The 14,779-nt window shown below is 51.0% G+C and overlaps 1 protein-coding gene across 4 annotated transcripts in view; it reads left to right on the top strand.

Annotated features, from left to right (window-relative positions):
- PALLD (palladin, cytoskeletal associated protein) overlaps positions 1–14,779 on the top strand; it is a 542,838-nt gene that overhangs the window by 404,067 nt on the left and 123,992 nt on the right. The window contains exon 1 of one of the 4 annotated variants that reach the window (XM_073644184.1): positions 12,240–12,393. The exons of 2 other annotated variants lie outside the window; for them this stretch is intronic. The gene's annotated coding sequence lies outside the window, so the exon portion shown is untranslated. Of the gene's footprint in view, positions 1–12,239; positions 12,394–14,779 lie in introns of those variants that run through there. One more of the 4 variants, XM_073644176.1, reaches the window with a different exon arrangement.

Here is a 14,779-nt window from a genome sequence, read left to right as displayed (position 1 = left end):
CACCCGCAGACATCGCACAGACACCGCACACACTGCGCACACACCAATCCTGATGGGTCTGATCGTCTGGGAGGTGAGGCTGACCTGTGCGGCCGTGGGAAAGTTCATGTGAGTTCATGCAGTGAAGCATGAACTCACATGAACCCTCTGAGGGCACCGCGGCTACTTCAAATGAACAGCTGATCGGCATCACCTGATACCTCAGCTGTTCATTTGAAATAACCGGCGGGAAAGCGCGGCACAGAACGGGAAAGCCGGCGGTAAAGTCTTTTCACTGCCGGCTTCCCCGTCCTGGTCCTTCGCTCCCCGCTCCTTGGTGCTGCGCTCCCCGTTCCCCAGTCCTAACTTACCATCGGGATGGGAGGTGGCGAGGGGAGCGGAGGATCGGGGTGGGAGGCTGCGAGGAAGCAGTATGGGGCTGTGTGATTGTTTAAAAGCCGGCGGCTTTTTACCGCCCGCCGGCTTTTAAACAATCAGGAGAATTCTGGGATGGCATTCTGATGACAGGCTGGATCGCAGCTGAGCGCTGCCATCCAGCTTGTCATCCTTCAGAGACACTGCCGAGCGCAGGCATTATGGGAACTTCCGATTCCGGTATTCGATATTGTAAAAGTATCGGAATTAAGTATCGGAATTCCGATACCGCGAATATAGGCCGATACCCGATATTTCAGTATCGGAATGCTCAACACTATTGGTGAGACATTCTGCAAATAAAATTTTCATTAAAGCCCCCTTGACATGTGCTGCAGCATTATCGGGGGTTATGGGTTCAAGCGCCAGGTCTCTTGTATTCTATACATACAGTAGGTACCATAGTGCAACCACGTGATTGGCTGTGCCTGGCACTAAAGCTTACCCTCTAGACTCACAGCAGTGCTGTGAGCCCTTCAGTGAGCTCACGAGATCAAACACTGACAGCTCATCATAAGTTTGTATGTGTTGTCTTATTGTGTAACGTGCACTATGACTGATACAAGTAATACATAAATGTATGACGGTGACACCCACTCATGTCATTGAGCACCCCCTACCACACTGCCATGCGTTTCTGCAGAACTCACTGGTTATTGAAGCCATGTAAATGTTGTAATGGGACATGGAGTACATTTCTATTTTTATCTATCAGTAGGAGGGTGATTTTACTACTATAGGGAAATGATGACAGATTCTCTTCTAATAATAATAAATTGTCTTTTACTATAGTTTCACATGAACCTTTGTGTCATAGGAGCCGGGCAATTACTTACTGACCAACATTATGGGAGTTTTCATAAAGACAGATCCTGAGCCATTCTCAGTCTCACTCCTATGTAACCTGTACAGGAAATTCAGCTGTATCGAGAGCGCTGATGTAGACCGGTCCCCCAACATCGGGAAGTATGGGGTGAGGAAGAGCCCTCAAATATCAGCCTTCAAGGGAATCTGTCGCCATGCTTTAAAGTAGTTTCCATAAAATCTGAGTTTATATTCTGCGGAATTTGCTGAGCGCTGGAGTCCTCCCCATTATGTACAAGCGGCGCTCCAGACCCCTTGACATGTATGAGCTGTGGTTCCCCCTACTGACGTTTCTCCCTATAAGGGGAGTGCTCATGAATACTTGATGTTATAAGAACTATTTCAGGACATGCATTAATAAGACAAAGCTGGTCTGGGGGCCTCTGTCTCTACTTTATGCTGTTCTCAGACAAGACATCATTAACCTGAATGCAGGTCTCCTTTATGGTGCGCCTGTCCTGTCACAGGACATAAGGCCGACCACACGTTAGAAAGCCTCATCAACAAAAATCAGTTGCAGGCAATAAGATCGCCCACAGAACTGCCCCAAATTGGAGTAGGGTTTGGAGGGCAGACCTTTGGATTTGGATGGTAGATGTAGTTTGTGGATAGTCCTGTCTGGTTCTCGTACCATTCTCTACAGTATTTCTGGAAGAGCATCACATATCAAACCAATTCCAGCTCTTCAGGCTTCTTAAAACCCAAATCTATTTCTTCGCTCCTGCTCACTGTATGAATGACCACGGCTGCCACTTATATGTAGTGCGTCACTGCGTCCTATTACATGCTTAGCAGCTCTCTAATATCATGGTATCATTAGTGGCCCTTCCTTTAGCTGTGGGGCGTCGGGTAGTAACAGGCAGAGCTGTATCACTGTCAGTATTCTGCAGGACCGATGCCTGGAAATTCCCCCGGCTTCCCTGCTGTGAATGATTAATGGCGTCCTGTTAGTAACAATCTAGTAAATTGTTGTATACAGGATACTTCAAACTCCCACCAGACTGCTGATAATTTATTAATGCTGTATCTTCTCCTAAATTCCCCAAATTCACCTGTAAATATAGGGGAGTGATATCCCCATCTGTGGCTGCATACTGCCAGAAAGGTCTTGGGGTGCATTTACTGGTCAATGGCAGCTGCTAAACGACCGCTGATCCGCGACCTAGAAGCTGTTTGGCGGTCTTTAAATAGTCTGTTTAAGGGTGCGACCAGCGGGTGAAAAATCTTCCGAGTTTCATCCAGAAATCTCAGACAATTTTTTTCTAATTTTCATACATGTGCCATCCGTGTGTCCGTTTATTTTACTTCTGTGTGTGCTCCGTTTTCACACACCTACATTAAAATACGTACATGATCACATACAGTTTCCTAGGTTTATAATAGAAATCTATCCGGAAATATTAGATGCCACTCGGATGGTCCGTGTGGGGTCCAATTTTTTTTTTCTCGAACTCATAGACTTGAATGTGTGAGCTTCATCTGAGACTTAGATGAAAGTAGTTTGTGATGCGATTGTTTTTATTTTCTCACGGACACTCCTACCAAGAAAAAAATCATTCATTTTAACAGCCCTATTGAATAACATGTGTCAGTGTGTTGTCCGATTTAAAAATCAGATAGCACATGTCTGATATATACACTCATCTGCGTGAGCCCTAAAGAGGGCAACCGCACTGCCCATGTGCACTGAACGATCAGTAATACACTGTGCTGTACGCATAGACTGTCATTGTTCTCACCACAGATTCATGTGCTGCCAAGAACAATTACTTTTAAGCAATTTTAAAAATCATGTATCGCTTCTGCCAAATAACCTATATATGTTATACATAGTTACTGCTCTCCCAGACTGCTGAGAAGTGAATGTGACTGGTTCTGTAGCTGTGTAGCTGGAGCTGTGTGGCCTTGCTACTAGTGTTGAGCATTCCGATACTGCAATATCGGGTATCGGCCGATATTCGCGGTATCGGAATTCCGATACTTAATTCCGATACTTTTACAATATCGGATACCGGAATCGGAAGTTCCCATAATGCCTGCGCTCTGCAGTGTCTGTGAAGGATGACCAGTTGGATGGCAGCGCGATCCAGCCTGTCATCAGAATGCCATCCCAGCGGGGGAGAATTCTCCTGATTGTTTAAAAGCCGGCGCGCGGTAAAAAGCCGCCGGCTTTTAAACAATCACACAGCCCCATACTGCTTCCCCGCAGCCTCCGACCCCGATCCTCCGCTCCCCTCGCCACCTCCCATCCCGATCGTAAGTTAGGACCGGGCGGGGAGCGCAGCTCCAAGGAGCGGGGAGTGAAGGACCCGGGCGGGGAAGCCGGCAGTGAAAAGACTTCACCGCCGGCTTTCCCGTTCTGTGCTGCGCTTTCCCGCCGGTTATTTCAAATGAACAGCTGAGGTATCAGCTGATGCCGATCAGCTGTTCATTTGAATTAGCCGCGGTGCCCTCAGAGGGTTCATGCTTGACTGCATGAACTCACATGAACTTTCCCACGGCCGCACAGGTCAGCCTCACCTCCCAGACGATCAGACCGTCATGATTAGTGTGTGTGCGGGGTGTGTGCGCGATGTTTGTGCGGGTGTGCGCGATGTTTGTGCGGGTGTGCGCGGTGTCTGTGCGATGTGTGCGGGTGTGTGCGGTGTGTGTGCGGGTGTGTGCGTGCAGGCAGACATAGGCCGATGTGACACTACTACTCCCATCGGCCTATGTCTGTCCCCCGTCCACTCCTGCCAGCAGGATCAGCTCGATGGGAGCAGTAGTTCCCATCAGACTGATCCTGCTATTTAAATTGCCCTACTGTGTCCCCAATAAATTTTAAATACATGTCATTGGTGGCCAGTGGTTACCTAAAAGAAATTAGTTCATACATTACCTGTCCCCGCCGATCGCCACCTAAAATAAAGTAAAAAATAAAAAACTACACCTATACTCACCAAGACACCTAATTCCCCGAAGCCATCGATCTCCTGTAATAAAATATAAAATAATAAACCACAACCTTATCTTTACCCCTCCGTAGTAGTCCACGAGTGTCCCACGAAGATCTCCAGTTCAGAGCAGCCACATGGAATGTGACCGCTCTGAACCGCTGCCGCCGCTAGAATGACGGGGCCGTAAGGGTTCACCGGAGTTCAGGCAGCGCTGCTCCGGTTAGCTCCTTTACGGCCCTGCTGTATCGTGAGAAATTCCCACGGTACAGCAGTGCCGTAAAGGAGGTCTCCGGAGCTGCGCTGCCTGAATGCACTCCGGTGACCTCAGTCAGTGGCTCCCGCTGCCGGGAGCGGACGTGTTCCCGGCAGCGTGAGCTTACAGCAGCCATGCACAGCTGTCACCATCTCCAGATGTGACAGCTGTGCATGGGAGATCAGCGCAGGAACGTGGACAGGTAACTATTATTTTTAGTAAACTAAGAATTAAATAAAATTGTGTGTTTTATTTCAAATAAATTATTTTTTTCTGGGTGTAGTGTGTTTTTTCTTTTTAACACTTTGTAGGTTAGTAATGGGGGTGTCTTATAGACGCCCATCATTACTAACCTGAGCTTCATGGCAGCTGGCGCTGACATGAACCCCACCACTATTACCCCCTGCCACCGCACCAGGGCAGCGTGGAAAAGCGAGGCTAAGTGCCAGAGTTGGCGCATCCTATGGATGCGCCATTTCTGGGGCGGCTGACGACTGGTGTTTCTAGCCTGGGAGGGGGCCAATATTCATGGCACCCTTCCTGGGCTATTAATATCAGCCCCCAGCTGTCTGCCTAGCCTTTGCTAGCTATTAAAATAGGGGGGACCCCACGTCATTTTTTTGGGGGGGGTCCCCCATTTTAATAGCTAGTAAAGGCTAAGTATTCAGCTGGGGGCTGATATTAGTAGCCTGGGAAGCTCCGTGGGTTTTACCCCCTTCCCAGGCTTCAAACATCTGCCCCAGCCGTCTGCTTAAACTCCGCTAGAGACTAAAATTATGGGGGATCCCACGCCATTTTTTTTTAAATAAATCCATTATTTTAACACTAAATGACATTTGAGGAGTTAATAAAGATGCAGTCCCTAAATTATTATTTATTTTTTAATTAATTTTTCCCAAAACTTTTGACGTGGGCTTCGCCATATTTTTGTATGCCAGCCAGGTACAGCATCCAGCTTCTATGAACGCGCCATTTTCCGGGGCGGCTGCGGACTGCAATTTTCAGCGGGGGGCAGAAAGCTTGGGCCTCCCTGCGCTGCAGATTCCATCCCCCAGCTGCCTAGTTGTACCTGGCTGGACACAAAAATAGGGAGAAGCTCCACGTTTTTTTTTTTTTAATTATTTCATGAAATTCATGGAATAATTAAGAAAAAAAGGGCTTCCCTATATTGTTGTGTCCAACCAGGTACAAATAGGCAGCTGGTGGTTGGGGGCAGCCCGTTCCTGCCTGCTGTACCTGGCTGGACCCAAATATAGTGCAAAGCCCCACGTCAATTTTTTTTTAATTATTTCAGGAAATTCATGAAATAATTAAAAAAAAATTATGTGGGGCTTCGCCCTATATTTGTGTCCAGTCAGGTACAGCAGGCAGGAACGGGCTGCCCCCAACCACCAGCTGCCTATTTGTACCTAGCCGGACACAACAATATAGGGAAGCCCTTTTTTTCTTAATTATTCCATGAATTTCATGAAATAATTTAAAAAAAAAATACGTAGGGCTTCGCCCTATTTTTGTGTCCAGCCAGGTACAACAAGTCAGCTGGGGGCTGGAATCCGCAGCGCAGGGAGGCCCAAGCTTTCTGGGCCCCACCCGCTGCAAATTGCAGTCCGCAGCCGCCCCGGAAAATGGCGCGTTCATAGAAGCGCCATCTTCTGGCGCTGTACCCAACTCATCCAGGGCCCTGGTGCGGTGGCTCACTGGGTAATAAAGGGGTTAACGCCAGCTTGGCATTATCAGCTGTCCCTAAGCCCGAAATTCATGGGGTCACGCCAATATTAGACATGACCACCATGAATTTCTAGTAAAGTATTTAAAAAAAACACAAACACCCAGAAAAAAGTCCTTTAATTGAAATAAAGACACAATTCTTTATTGTTCTAAATTAAACCATACTTACAGTCACACCCATTCCAGCTGAAGCCAACGATCTCCTGCAATAAAAGTAAAATAATAAAGCAACCTCATCCTTACCTTTCCATGGTTCCCAGGACAGCTTCAGCTCTGCTACATCGAGATGACAGGCTGGACCGCAGCAGAACGCTGCCATCCATCCTGTCATCCCGGAGACACTGAGAAGCGCAGGCATACTTCCACTCCTCAGTGTCTGGCTGTGACGGCATCCAGATGAGCCGAGGTCATGTCCAATGAACTCAGCTCACCTCATGTACGTCACTGACAGCGTGGGAAAATTCTCCTGCACTCAGCACTTCAGCGTGAGAATTTTCCCACGCTGTCAGTGACGTGCATGAGGTGAGCTGAGTTCATTGGACATGACCTCACCTCATGTATATCACTGACAGCGTGGGAGAATTCTCACGCTGAAGCGCTGAGTGCAGGAGAATTTTCCCACGCTGTCAGTGACGTGCATGAGGTGAGCTGAGTTCATTGGACATGAACTCGGCTCATCTGGATGACGTCACAGAGAGACACTGAGGAGCGCAAGCATGCCTGCGCTTCTCAGTGTCTGCGGGATGACAGGCTGGATGGCAGCGTTCTGCTGCGGTTCAGCCTGTCATCTCGATGTAGCAGAGCTGAAGCTGTCGTGGGAACCATGGAAAGGTAAGGATGAGGTTGCTTTATTATTTTACTTTTATTGCAGGAGATCGTTGGCTTCAGCTGGAATGGGCGTGGTGGTAAGTATGGTTTAATTTAGAACTATAAAGAATTGTGTCTTTATTTCAATTAAAGGACTTTATTCTGGGTGTTTGTGTTTTCTTTTAACTTTGACTATGGGGTTAGTAATGGGGGTGTCTTATAGACGCCTCTCCATTACTAACCTGGGCTTGATGTCAGCTGGCATTATAAGCTGACATCAACCCCAACCCTATTACCCCCTGCCACCGCACCAGGGCAGCGTGGAAGAGCGAGGCTAAGTGCCAGAATTGGCGCATCCTATGGATGCGCCATTTCTGGGGCGGCTGACGGCTGGTGTTTCTAGCCTGGGAGGGGGCCAATATTCATGGCACCCTTCCTGGGCTATTAATATCAGCCCCCAGCTGTCTGCCTAGCCTGTGCTAGCTATTAAATTAGGGGGGACCCCACGTTATTTTTTTGGGGGGGGTTCCCCCATTTTAATAGCTAGTAAAGGCTAGGTATTCAGCTGGGGGCTGATATTAGTAGCCTGGGAAGCTCCGTGGGTATTACCCCCTTCCCAGGCTTCAAACATTTGCCCCAGCTGTCTGCTTAACCTCCGCTAGAGCCTAAAATTAAGGGGAACCCCACGCCAATTTTTTTTTAAATAAATCCTTTATTTTAACACTAAATGACAAGTACAGTAATCAACACTGTCACTGTACTTCATATATATGTGACTGACATGTTTCTATCTATCTAATCTATGTGTGATTCTCTATTCTTTCTATTCTAAATTGTCGGGTACAGATGCTGAATTGCCGGCCGGCTTTCTTAAAGAGACGGTGCATGAAAACACTATTATTTTTTTAAATAAATCCTTTACACTAAATGACAAGTATAGTAAGCAACACTGTCACTGTACTTCATATATATGTGACTGACATGTTTCTATCTATCTAATCTATGTGTGAAGCTCTATTCTGTCTGTTATAAATTGTCGGGTACCGCTGCTGAATTGCCGGCCGGCTTTTTTAAAGAGACGGTGCATGAAAACACTAATATTTTTTTTAATAAATCCTTTACACTAAATGATAAGTACAGTAAGCAACACTGTCCCTGTACTTCATATTTATGTGACTGACATGTTTCTATCTATCTAATCTATGTGTGATTCTCTATTCTTTCTATTCTAAATTGTCGGGTACAGATGCTGAATTGCCGGCCGGCTTTCTTAAAGAGACGGTGCATGAAAACACTATTATTTTTTTAGATAAATCCTTTACACTAAATGACAAGTACAGTAAGCAACACTGTCACTGTACTTCTTAGAAACATGTCAGCCACATATATATCTATCTAATATATGTGTGAAGCTCTATTCTGTCTGTTATAAATTGTCGGGTACCGCTGCTGAATTGCCGGCCGGCTTTTTTAAAGAGACGGTGCATGAAAACACTAATATTTTTTTTAATAAATCCTTTACACTAAATGACAAGTACAGTAAGCAACACTGTCACTGTACTTCATATATATGTGACTGACATGTTTCTATCTATCTAATCTATGTGTGAAGCTCTATTCTTTCTGTTGTAAATTGTCGGGTACCGGTGTATGCCGCTGCTGAATTGCCGGCTTTTCATGTCATTCTACATTATTCTTAGTTGTTTTCCTTCATGTAGAATTAACCTACAAGGAAAGAAAGGGTTTATTTTCATTCCGATATTTGTGTCCCATTGACTTGCATTGGTTTCCGGTATCGGAATCGGCGATATCCGATACTTTTTGGGTATCGGCCCGATCCAATCCGATACGATATTTCCTGATATCGGAAGGTATCGCTCAACACTACTTGCTACATAACTGGCAGAGTTTACTTTCCTGTGTTCTGGTCTCCAGTTATAATGTAAGTCACATCGCTTAGTACGACCAGTAATGACTGATGGACCTCACTGGCTTATAATGGGATCCACTAGATCCTGACATAGTGTCCATCACTTTTTACGGGAAAAATAGCTGATGGCTATGTGAACATGGATGAAGTTGTTAAAAACCATTTCAGAAGTAATGATGGCTAATGTCCCCCAGCTCTCCCATAACCAGGAATTAATAAACAGCTGGAAAAACACAAATATATGTACAACATGACAGAAGGGGGAAGCATCAAAAAGTACAGGGGTATTAGAGCAGGCTGAGGAGACGCTGCAGGGGTATTAGAGCAGGCTGAGGAGACGCTGCAGGGGTATTAGAGCAGGCTGAGGAGACGCTGCAGGGGTATTAGAGCAGGCTGAGGAGACGCTGCAGGGGTATTAGAGAAGGCTGAGGCGACAGTGCCAGGGGTATTAGAGGAGGCTAAGGAGACGCTGCAGGAGTATTGGAGCAGGCTGATGCGACAGTGCCAGGGGTATTAGAGCAGGCTGAGGAAACACTGCAGGGGTATTAGAGCAAGTTGATGAGACAGTGCACGGGTATTAGAGCAGGCTGAGGAGACGCTGCAGGGTATTAGAGCAGGCTGAGGAGACGCTGCAGGGTATTATAGCAGGCTGAGGAGACAGTGCAGGGGTATTAGAGCAGGCTGAGGAGACGCTGCAGGGGTATTAGAGCAGGCTGAGGGGACACTGCAGGGGTATTAGAGCAGGCTGAGGAGACAGTGCGGGGGTATTGGAGCAGGCTGAGGAGACAGTGTGGGGGTATTAGAGCAGGCTGAGGAGACAGTGTGGGGTTATTAGAGCAGGCTGAGGAGACAGTGTGGGGGAATTAGAGCAGGCTGAGGAGACTGTGGGGGTATTAGAGCAGGCTGAGGAGACAGTGTGAGGGTATTAGAGCAGGCTGAGGAGACAGTGTGGGGGTATTATAGCAGGCTGAGGAGACAGTGCGGGGGTATTAGAGCAGGCTGAGGAGACAGTGCGGGGGTATTAGAGCAGGCTGAGGGGACGCTGCGGGGGTATTAGAGCAGGCTGAGGAGACGCTGCAGGGGTATTAGAGCAGGCTGAGGAGACGCTGCAGGTGTATTAGAGCAGGCTGAGGGGACGCTGCGGGGGTATTATAGCAGGCTGAGGAGACACTGCGGGGGTATTAGAGCAGGCTGAGGGGACGCTGCAGGGGTATTAGAGCAGGCTGAGGAGACGCTGCAGGGGTATTAGAGCAGGCTGAGGAGACGCTGCAGGGGTATTAGAGCAGGCTGAGGAGACGCTGCAGGGGTATTAGAGCAGGCTGAGGAGACGCTGCAGGGGTATTAGAGCAGGCTGAGGAGACGCTGCAGGGGTATTAGAGCAGGCTGAGGAGACGCTGCAGGGGTATTAGAGCAGGCTGAGGAGACGCTGCAGGGGTATTAGAGCAGGCTGAGGAGACGCTGCAGGGGTATTAGAGCAGGCTGAGAAGACAGTGTGGGGGTATTAGAGCAGGCTGAGGAGACAGTGTAGGGTATTAGAGCAGGCTGAGGAGACGCTGCAGGGGTATTAGAGCAGGCTGAGGAGACGCTGCAGGGGTATTAGAGCAGGCTGAGGAGACGCTGCAGGGGTATTAGAGCAGGCTGAGGAGACGCTGCAGGGGTATTAGAGCAGGCTGAGGAGACGCTGCAGGGGTATGATAGCAGGCTGAGGAGACGCTGCAGGGTATTATATCAGGCTGAGGAGACGCTGCAGGGGTATTATAGCAGGCTGAGAAGACAGTGTAGAGTATTAGAGCAGGCTGAGGAGACAGTGTGGGGGTATTAGAGCAGGCTGAGGAGACAGTGTAGGGTATTAGAGCAGGCTGAGGAGACGCTGCAGGGGTATTAGAGCAGGCTGAGGAGACGCTGCAGGGGTATTAGAGCAGGCTGAGGAGACGCTGCAGGGGTATGATAGCAGGCTGAGGAGACGCTGCAGGGTATTATAGCAGGCTGAGGAGACGCTGCAGGGGTATTAGAGCAGGCTGAGGAGACGCTGCAGGGGTATTAGAGCAGGCTGAGGAGACGCTGCAGGGGTATTAGAGCAGGCTGAGGGGACGCTGCAGGGGTATTATAGCAGGCTGAGGAGACGCTGCAGGGGTATTAGAGCAGGCTGAGGAGACGCTGCAGGGTATTATAGCAGGCTGAGGAGACGCTGCAGGGGTATTAGAGCAGGCTGAGGAGACGCTGCAGGGGTATTAGAGCAGGCTGAGGAGACGCTGCAGGGGTATTAGAGCAGGCTGAGGAGACGCTGCAGGGGTATTATAGCAGGCTGAGAAGACGCTGCAGGGGTATTAGAGCAGGCTGAGGGGACGCTGCAGGGGTATTAGAGCAGGCTGAGGAGACGCTGCAGGGGTATTAGAGCAGGCTGAGGAGACGCTGCAGGGGTATTAGAGCAGGCTGAGGAGACGCTGCAGGGGTATTAGAGCAGGCTGAGGAGACGCTGCAGGGGTATGATAGCAGGCTGAGGAGACGCTGCAGGGTATTATATCAGGCTGAGGAGACGCTGCAGGGGTATTATAGCAGGCTGAGAAGACAGTGTAGAGTATTAGAGCAGGCTGAGGAGACAGTGTGGGGGTATTAGAGCAGGCTGAGGAGACAGTGTAGGGTATTAGAGCAGGCTGAGGAGACGCTGCAGGGGTATTAGAGCAGGCTGAGGAGACGCTGCAGGGGTATTAGAGCAGGCTGAGGAGACGCTGCAGGGGTATTAGAGCAGGCTGAGGAGACGCTGCAGGGGTATGATAGCAGGCTGAGGAGACGCTGCAGGGTATTATAGCAGGCTGAGGAGACGCTGCAGGGGTATTAGAGCAGGCTGAGGAGACGCTGCAGGGGTATTAGAGCAGGCTGAGGAGACGCTGCAGGGGTATTAGAGCAGGCTGAGGGGACGCTGCAGGGGTATTATAGCAGGCTGAGGAGACGCTGCAGGGGTATTAGAGCAGGCTGAGGAGACGCTGCAGGGTATTATAGCAGGCTGAGGAGACGCTGCAGGGGTATTAGAGCAGGCTGAGGAGACGCTGCAGGGGTATTAGAGCAGGCTGAGGAGACGCTGCAGGGGTATTAGAGCAGGCTGAGGAGACGCTGCAGGGGTATTATAGCAGGCTGAGAAGACAGTGTGGGGGTATTAGAGCAGGCTGAGGAGACAGTGTAGGGTATTAGAGCAGGCTGCCACACACTATGTATAAGCAGTGCTGAGCCGCACTCCAGACAGCTGTGCTGGTGCCCGGGAAATGTGCTGGGAGCAGCAGCAGCCGGGCCGGCATGTAGAGCAGTTACGCCTTCTGTTACACACAGGCAGGGGGAGGACTCTTATTCTGAAAGTGCAGCTGGACTCGGCTTCTTTCTGGAGAACCTCCGAGTCATGAAGCTGCTTCTCTTGCTCCTCTGAGCTGGACTGTCCTTACCTGCTGCCGGAGCCGCACACCAGGGAGGTAAGAGGAACTGCAGCCAGGACTGGCCACTGTCCTCACACTCGGCACCACAGCCAGGACTGGCCACTGTCCTCACACTCGGCACCACAGCCAGGACTGGCCACTGTCCTCACACTCGGCACCACAGCCAGGACTGGCCACTGTCCTCACACTCGGCACCACAGCCAGGACTGGCCACTGTCCTCACACTCGGCACCACAGCCAGGACTGGCCACTGTCCTCACACTCTGCACCACAGCCAGGACTGGCCACTGTCCTCACACTCGGCACCACAGCCAGGACTGGCCACTGTCCTCACACTCGGCACCACAGCCAGGACTGGCCACTGTCCTCACACTCGGCACCACAGCCAGGACTGGCCACTGTCCTCACACTCGGCACCACAGCCAGGACTGGCCACTGTCCTCACACTCGGCACCACAGCCAGGACTGGCCACTGTCCTCACACTCGGCACCACAGCCAGGACTGGCCACTGTCCTCACACTCGGCACCACAGCCAGGACTGGCCACTGTCCTCACACTCGGCACCACAGCCAGGACTGGCCACTGTCCTCACACTCGGCACCACAGCCAGGACTGGCCACTGTCCTCACACTCGGCACCACAGCCAGGACTGGCCACTGTCCTCACACTCGGCACCACAGCCAGGACTGGCCACTGTCCTCACACTCGGCACCACAGCCAGGACTGGCCACTGTCCTCACACTCGGCACCACAGCCAGGACTGGCCACTGTCCTCACACTCGGCACCACAGCCAGGACTGGCCACTGTCCCCACACTCGGCACCACAGCCAGGACTGGCCACTGTCCTCACACTCGGCACCACAGCCAGGACTGGCCACTGTCCTCACACTCGGCACCACAGCCAGGACTGGCCACTGTCCTCACACTCGGCACCACAGCCAGGACTGGCCACTGTCCTCACACTCGGCACCACAGCCAGGACTGGCCACTGTCCTCACACTCGGCACCACAGCCAGGACTGGCCACTGTCCTCACACTCGGCACCACAGCCAGGACTGGCCACTGTCCTCACACTCGGCACCACAGCCAGGACTGGCCACTGTCCTCACACTCGGCACCACAGCCAGGACTGGCCACTGTCCTCACACTCGGCACCACAGCCAGGACTGGCCACTGTCCTCACACTCGGCACCACAGCCAGGACTGGCCACTGTCCCCATACTCGGCACCACAGCCAGGACTGGCCACTGTCCTCACACTCGGCACCACAGCCAGGACTGGCCACTGTCCTCACACTCGGCACCACAGCCAGGACTGGCCACTGTCCTCACACTCGGCACCACAGCCAGGACTGGCCACTGTCCTCACACTCGGCACCACAGCCAGGACTGGCCACTGTCCTCACACTCGGCACCACAGCCAGGACTGGCCACTGTTCTCACACTCGGCACCACAGCCAGGACTGGCCACTGTCCCCACACTCGGCACCACAGCCAGGACTGGCCACTGTCCTCACACTCGGCACCACAGCCAGGACTGGCCACTGTCCTCACACTCGGCACCACAGCCAGGACTGGCCACTGTCCTCACACTCGGCACCACAGCCAGGACTGGCCACTGTCCTCACACTCGGCACCACAGCCAGGACTGGCCACTGTCCTCACACTCGGCACCACAGCCAGGACTGGCCACTGTCCTCACACTCGGCACCACAGCCAGGACTGGCCACTGTCCTCACACTCGGCACCACAGCCAGGACTGGCCACTGTCCTCACACTCGGCACCACAGCCAGGACTGGCCACTGTCCCCATACTCGGCACCACAGCCAGGACTGGCCACTGTCCTCACACTCGGCACCACAGCCAGGACTGGCCACTGTCCTCACACTCGGCACCACAGCCAGGACTGGCCACTGTCCTCACACTCGGCACCACAGCCAGGACTGGCCACTGTCCCCACACTCGGCACCACAGCCAGGACTCTACACACACACAACAACAACACATTTTGGAACTTTTTTTTTATTACTTAATTACATATATTATTACTAAAATCTTTGCTACAATTCCTGCAAACCTTTCAGTGAAACCGATTTGCCGTCTACATTCTCTGTTTTGCTGGCTGCTGAATGATTTATCTGAGAATCCATCAGTGAGCTGGTAGTAGCGGTCTGACAGGAGAATTGGTAACTCTTTTATCTGTCTTTCCGACCTCCTCTCAGCTGATTTATTACCACATCGAAGTTAAATGCAAGGAAACAAAGAGAAAGAAAAAGCAAAACTCTGCAAAATTTTGCAGACACCCAAATGCAAAAATGTTCACATGCACTTAAAGAAATTGTCCACAACTTTTTCATTGATGCCCTATCCGGCACCCCCGCCGATCAGCCGTTATCGGTGCCTGCGGCGGCGGCCGCCGG

The sequence above is a fragment of the Phyllobates terribilis genome, unplaced genomic scaffold, assembly GCF_046119375.1.
Source record: "Phyllobates terribilis strain yellow unplaced genomic scaffold, ASM4611937v1 Scaffold_1__5_contigs__length_1240528914, whole genome shotgun sequence".
NCBI lineage: Eukaryota > Metazoa > Chordata > Amphibia > Anura > Dendrobatidae > Phyllobates > Phyllobates terribilis.
This window is presented reverse-complemented; position numbering and strand designations above follow the sequence as displayed.